The sequence below is a fragment of the Xenopus tropicalis genome, chromosome 1, assembly GCF_000004195.4.
Source record: "Xenopus tropicalis strain Nigerian chromosome 1, UCB_Xtro_10.0, whole genome shotgun sequence".
In the NCBI taxonomy this organism is placed as follows: Eukaryota; Metazoa; Chordata; class Amphibia; order Anura; family Pipidae; genus Xenopus; species Xenopus tropicalis.
Window position 1 is genome coordinate 103,530,661 of NC_030677.2, and position 7,598 is coordinate 103,538,258.

A 7,598-nucleotide genomic window follows, 5' to 3' on the forward strand; every position below is an offset into this window, starting at 1 on the left:
TTTTCTATCTGCTACATCACCTATGACATTTGCATATCCAGGCATGCCCTATGACCTTTATCATTTTTTTTTCTAATGTAACTTTATTAGCAAACCTCCTCATTGACGTACATTCTCTTACATTGTAAACTGCATTAAATCTTACCTCTGTTTGTAATCTGTTTTATTCATATGTTGCTATATCATTTATGAACGGATAAAAGTAATAAAATATAAACCATATATTCAATATATCAATATATAAAATCAACATACTGCCCTGTAATGAATATACAACAAAACTAGGGCAATTTAATAACTCACACAGACACAAAACAAGATCCTACTCTGTATGTGCCTGCAGAAAATGTACCCTTAAATAGCCATTATTCTGTCCAGTATATTCAGAACAATTTATTAAATAGTGGTCAGAAAGTGTAGTGTTTTCAACCTCTAGTATAGAAATACTGTACCTGTTCAGCTGGCTTCAAAGACAGCTCCCAATCACTGCCAGTCCCGGGATTTGTGTAAACAACTGCATTTATACCATTGTATAACTGTCCACCGACTCCTAATATCATTACAGTTTACATTGGCTGGTAAATTCGTTATCTGTTTTTGTATGTAAGGCACATAATTTTTTAGCATCAAATTACATATTTTATCTTAATAAAATTAGTCCCTAAAACTGCAACACCAAAATTGTCCTATTTGGTCTTGTACATTAATATAAGTTAGCAGCTTCTCTCTCTATGACTAGTCAGAATCTTTCATTTTACAACCTTAGCTGTACAGTGAACATTCCAGCACCATCGATGGAAAACCTGATTGCTGTGCATGACAACAGACTTCCAAAACAATGGTGCATAGCTGGAATTCTTATAAACACTGCCAAGAAGGCAAAATATTTTTATTATGATTGATAATAAAAAGGGAAGATGTTTGCAGGCAATAATCCCTCTAGCATAGGGTTATGATACTGAAAGAGGAAAGAAGCTCTTGCTTTGTGTAAACTTTAGTTTTCACTAATGTTACCTCCCAGAAGATTGCCCACATGCATAGGAAATTATTGACGGTTATAGTAAATGTATTCAGTTTTTATGTTCTGTTTATCTATCTTTTATTTCCCCTAAATAGAATTTAGGGTATGAGAAAACAGTTTATTGTATGCAAGGTACATTTTCCTTTGTTCATCTCATTCTCCATAGACATCATTTTAATTGCATTCTAGTGGTCGTAAATAAATTGTACTGCTCTATAAATGCCTATTCTGATACAAGCAAATCTCACATAAATGCAGATATGCACAGTATGATTGGGCTGTACATAATATAACAGTTAGTAGGGCAGTTATCCCTTTCAGGCGATAGAGGTATAATTTAAACAAGAAGTGATGTGTGGGCTGGCCCAGAACCCATGGGATCCATGCCAACCATACACAGGTGATCTTATTATGCCCTGCTTCTGCCTTGACACTTTACTATTTATAGAACGTTGCCTGCATGCCCTGCCCCTTTTGTGATGTCAGAGAGGGGCGGGTGGGCAAGGTGAAAAACACCAATGGACAAGATGCAAATTTGGCCTAAAAATCCACAGGCATTTTTTGGGCAGATTGGAGAAGAATTACTTTTTCTTGTATGGTGTTTTTCAGTGAGGTGTTTTCCTTGTGGTGTTCTGAGCCAGTAAAACACCAGGCAAAATCTATTCAACATTTACCCACTTTTTCATTTCTATAGAATTTTTAGAAGCATATTTAGCAATGGGTGAAAGATAGAATGTACCATTTTATAAATAAACTTCTAAGATCCCATAGAAATGGATAGAAAGTGGGCGATACATATGCCCCTTACAATATTAAAACATTCCTTACAAAAAGCAGAACCATCATCATAACCTATTTGAGTTGTTAAAGAATGCAGAGTTTCAAAAGAGCTCCATTAGATGGCAGCAGCTGGTAACAATATCAATTGTATTATATTCTATTCTCTAAGGAAATATAAAAGGGAAGCCAAAGTCAAAAACAGCACACGTTGCTACTACAGAGCAAAATAAGCCTAAACTGAGTTAAAACAGCAGAGCTGCCCCAATCCTTTTGCTAGAAGATGTGTGTGACTTTTGTGACTTATGTATACTGAGCAGAGCAGCAACCAATGGGAAATGAGCAGGTGGCAGGGAACAAGCAAGGTTATTTTCCTTTTTACTGAATCCTGTCTAGATTAACTGTTAAAGCTTCTGATGAAGTGGCCTTGAGCCACGAAACGCGTCAAGCTAGGGAGTTCTAGTTTTGCTAATTTTGCATTATGTTTTTAATGGAAGCTACTAATAAAGATTGATTATTTTTTAACTCAGTAGTCCTAGCGTGCTCCGTCCTACTACATTTTTCTTTTTGCTGTTCTCTTGCCTGGATCGGGGGCGTATCTGGACGTGTTAGCACGGGACACTGGGGACGCGGAATCTATCCGGTGAGAGCTCCCTACGTTTACTTTCAAGTCTCCTCTGTGGCACCATGTGGGCATTACCCTAGGCATACTGTATAAGGGGTAGAGCAGTTTGCCAGATAAGACAGAAGACACCATGGAGTCTGAGGTCATTTATCCCAGAGAAATACTGTGGGGTGCCAAATAGATAAGTTATCATCATAGGCTAGATTCCTGGAGCTCACTGTAGGTGAAGAGACATAGTGGTGGGCCATCTAGTTAAGCAGTTGAGGCTCCAGTGAAGAGTAAGGATGGGACCAGCACTCTGGTGGTACCTTGCCAGGGACCCTGTATATAGGAAGCTAGGACTAGATAGGTCCTGTTGTCACACAGAGGGTGCCCTAATGCAAGCTGTCTCCTGTGTCTTTGTGAGCCACAGAGCCACCTGACCTGATGGGAGAAGGGAGGGAAGGTTGGCAGCAGGAGAGGACCAAGCAAGTTGGTATTCTTTGTACTGTTTTGATTATATTATCTTTGGGACTTGAGAAAATGGAGAAGCTGTGCTAGTAACTGTGAATAAAGCACCCATTCCATGTAATGGTGGTGTGTTCCTAAAAGGTTGATTCAGTCAATTACTACAAAATTAATTGACACCCAGGGTATACCGTGTTACAGACTTACATTGGCACTACCCATAGCTGTCTAGTGATCAGCGAGCAGTGATTGCTGATGTTTACATTAATCAGTTATGATGATCAAGACTGTATACCGAAGCTTTGTACCAATAATACATAAATACAAACTGCTGGGCTTTCGGGAATCTGTTGATTTATTTCCTTTACTTATATTATCCTTATTATATATAAGAATGTGCAGAATGGCCAAATAGGATTAACGGATTAATTACAGGCCTAGTACAATATGCAACTTGCCTGAATTCATTTGCACAGCTGGAAACATTGCTTTAATAACATGCCATTATTAATTTCATAAACACCAGTTTACAGGATGCGCAACACATTTTAAATCAGCAAATTGGCATGCCAGAGTTTGTTTAGCATATCATTCTTTTCCAGGATTAAAGTACTAATGGCAGTGACATGTTTATGAAGTCAATCTATCTTGGAACTAAAGTGCACAACATTGCAAAGTTAATTCTGTGCTCCCTTCTTACAGCTAAATTGTACTAATGACAAGATTGAAATATTATTGTCACATGAGAGTCACAGCATATTATTACTATCCTATACTTATATAGAGCAGCCATAGAACACTTAATAGAGAATCTTTTATCAGTACCTGACTAGGTGAACAGTTCTTTATCTAGGGCAGTGCTGTCCAACTTCTGTGGTACTGAGGGACAGAATTTTTCTGGCCTACATGGTGGAGGGCCGATAATGGAAGTCAGTTTTGACCATTCCCTTTTTTTTTTTAAATGACACCCGTGTTATAACAAGAGCTTTTAAGACCATACCCACACTAATGGTGGTAGCGCAGCAAAAACCCAAATGGTTGGTGCTCACTGTAGGGATATCACTCTTCATTCATATGTGAAAGAACTATATTATGTCATATTAAAGTGGACCTATCACCCAGGCATAAAAAGCTGTATAATAAAAGTCCTTTTCAAATTAAACATGAAACCCAAACTCATTTTTTTATTAACACATCCATAACCATTATAAAAGCCTAAGGCACAGAGGCGGGGCAGACAGTAACTTTCACTTTGAATTCAGAACTTCTTAGATGTTGCTGCACTCACATTCCCCTTCCCTCCCCACCATCTAATTTTGTAACCAGTGCATAGGCATGGGTATCAGGTCCCCCCCCCCCCCCCCTCCATACTGGCACAGAAACAAGATTTTGGCAAGATACAAAGCTTGCCTTAATAACAGAATCCACAAAATGGCAACTGTCTTCTTGCTGCAATTGTGAATTCCAAGGCTAAAGAAAATAAGATTAAAGTAATTTTTATAGTGTATGTTAAGTTTATTTTACTTGACAAACACAATAGAAAACAATTTGGAATTATTTCTTAGGGTGGCAGGTCTCTTTAAGACATACCCTTAAAGGAGAAGGAAAGGCTAAGTCACTTGGGGGTGCCAAAATGTTAGGTACCCCCAAAGACTTTAATCACTTACATTTTACCCCGGGTTGGTGCCCCTGTTAGGAGAAAACAGCACCAGCCCAGGGTACCTGCAGCAAGTGTTTCCTCTTCCTTCTGTGTCAAAATCCCTGGGCCGGCTTTTCACTCTACTGTGCATGCCCATGCGCAAGCGCGCGAAGAAGGAAGAAGGAGGAGGAGACCACACTCACAGCTACCCCAGGCTGGTGTGGTTTTCTCCAGCCCGGGTAAAAAGGTAAGCGATTAAAGTCACTTGGCGGTGCCTAACATTTTGGCACCCCCAAATAACTTAGCCTTTCCTTCTCCTTTAAATCCATATGCCTCTCCTGTGGATAGCACAGCACCCCCAGCACATAATTAGACACCTTAGGGACTATATAATGACTATTTCCAACTGCTAACAAACTCCCAGAACAAACCTCTGTCAGGTTCACCTCCCATAGGCAGCATAGGGCAGGCAGAGTAAGGCACACACAGGCAGCATACAATGCCTACCCTATACTGCTTGTGTGTGCCATAGTATGCCTGCCCCATGCTGCCTGTGTGTGCCATACTCTACCTGACCTATACTGCCTGTGTGTGCCATACTCTGCCTGCCCTATGCTGCCTGTGTGTGCCATACTCTGCTTGTACTATGCTGCATGTGTGTGTCATACACTAGTAAATAATGGCTGAAGACTATATCTAACGTACAGTCCTTTCCTCTCTCTCTGAGGGCTGACTTCCAAGCTCTCTTTGGGCCTCTTTTATGCCCCTATTAGCTCCACCTCCCAGCAAGTCCCTATTGTTATTATGCAGGGGAGTGGAGACATTGATGCTGTGGTGATTACTAATGTGGTCTACTAATGCAATAAATACTTACTTCCAACAGCTGACTAGTAAAACTAAGATAAACTTTAAAGAATTAACTTTTAGTATGATGTGGTGAGTAATATTCTGAGACAGAATTGTTCTTTGTTTTTTTATTATTTGTAGTTCTTTAATTATTTCAGGTTTTTGTTCATCAGATCTCTCATTTGGAGTTTCAGCAGCTATTTGGTTGCTAGGATCCAAATGATCTTAGCAACCAGGGTGTGGTTTAAATGAAAGGCTGATTTATGAATAGAAACATAAGTATAAAAAAGAGGCAATAGCATTTAAACTGCAGTCTCACAGAGCAATCGTTTTTTGGCTGTGGGGGTCAGTGACCCCCATTTGAAAGCTGCAAAGAGTTAGCAAAAGGCAAATAATTCAAAATCTATAATTAATCAACAATGAAGACCAATTGAAAAGTTGCTTAGAACTGGGAATTCTATAACATACTAAAAATTAACTTAAAGGTTAACCATCCTTAAAGTCCATGGCACTTTGTGTGTGTATATGCTTAGTCATGGTCTGCTTAAAAGATGGCATCCATGCCATTTTTTTGTCCTCTCAACTTGATAATAGTTCAATTACTCAAGTGACTGAGTAATAGTTATACAAAACACTGCATTGCTGCTTTAAACTAGCCTTGGCACGAAAATTCAATGTCTCACTCCTTTCAGGCAGCTCAGATCTAAAGGGTGAGGCAAAGATTCTCATAAGTAAAAATGTTACTGCAAAACCTTCAGCCATATCTCCAGTAATCCCCACATCTTCCAAACTACAGCAGCATATGAACACTGTGTCCAAACACGGCAGCCTAGAAAAGCTTCTTGAAAATAAACATAGCATAAATTGTATATTCTGTAATTTGCACAGCCAAGGTCTTGGGCTTAGATGTGCACATACAGTAAACAGGAGTGATTAGAAAATCATCTAGTATCTTCAGTTTGGCATTTGAAGGATTTAGTGCAAAGTTCGGCAGACATTTTCTGAACTCAACACAGTCAACAAAATACATTTGGCTTTTTTGGAAGGCCGGAACTTATTTTGATATAATAAATGTTTTTTTTTATATTAAACAGTTTGGGGGCAACACTACTAACTGCCTCCTCTATGCCTCCCACTGGAACTCAAAGCCTGAGTTAGGAACAGGAATAGGCCAGACAGAGTAACCAGATGTACTAGGAAGTGATCAAACTTTACCAGTAAGATGACTACAGAAAATGGACAATTAGCACATTAACTCTACACTTGCCAGTAATATGACAACAGAAAAAGAATAAATGAAAGCATTACCTCACCCACATTTGCACAAACAAAATATTACAAACTGTTTTTCTCTCCCAGTCCTTGCTCTGCCTCCTGCATAGCTAAAACTCTGGGAAAAGCAAAAGATAGAAGTGGAATGAATGGCCATCATAATTTGTTTTCACTGCCTTTCAAAGAAATCACACTGTTTGGGTTAGCTGAGGTTAGCCAGCAGGACCTAGGCAGTCTGTGGTCAGCAGGCAGGGGCAATAGTCAGGACCATCCAACCTTGAATGTGGCAATTTGCATAGATGTGGTTTACAGTTTTAAGTACACCGTCTTTTCAATGAAATATTAGAGTTCAGCTGCATGGCAGATGTCCAAATGTTGCATAGTAGTTTAACATTTGTGTCACATGGGCAATATTTGTTATCTGTTGCCATAACTTGGGAAAACGATACAGCTCTTGGGAATTAGGGTGCAGACAGGAGTGACAAGAGACAGGCCTAGAGCTGTCTCTCAGCAGTCTCATTGCAACTGAATGGAGACGACAAGCAGGAAATGGCATCTGTGTAAGTCGGATTTGTAGGCTCATTCTCCATCTACATAAAATTTACATAAAAACCTATCCATTATTGAATGATTTCACGAACCCAATTTATTATTGAATCTGGTATTTTAAAACTATAAAATCATATACTTGTAGGGTTACCACCTGGCCAGTATTAGTGAAGGTAAATAGAACTTAAATTAAAAAGTCGTTAAAGGATAAGGAAACCCAAAATCTACCGTGGATGTTAATATGTTAGGCACCCTCCAGTGAATCTAAGTTTTTTTCTCAGGCCATACTCCTCTTAAGAAAAGATGCACGACCTAGAGAGAAAACTAACACAGCACCCCCAATTTATTCACTTTTTCCAGGTGTCCCTAGTTCTGACTGACCCCAATATGTAATAAAAAGCACAAAGTTTACCAAGAGCAGT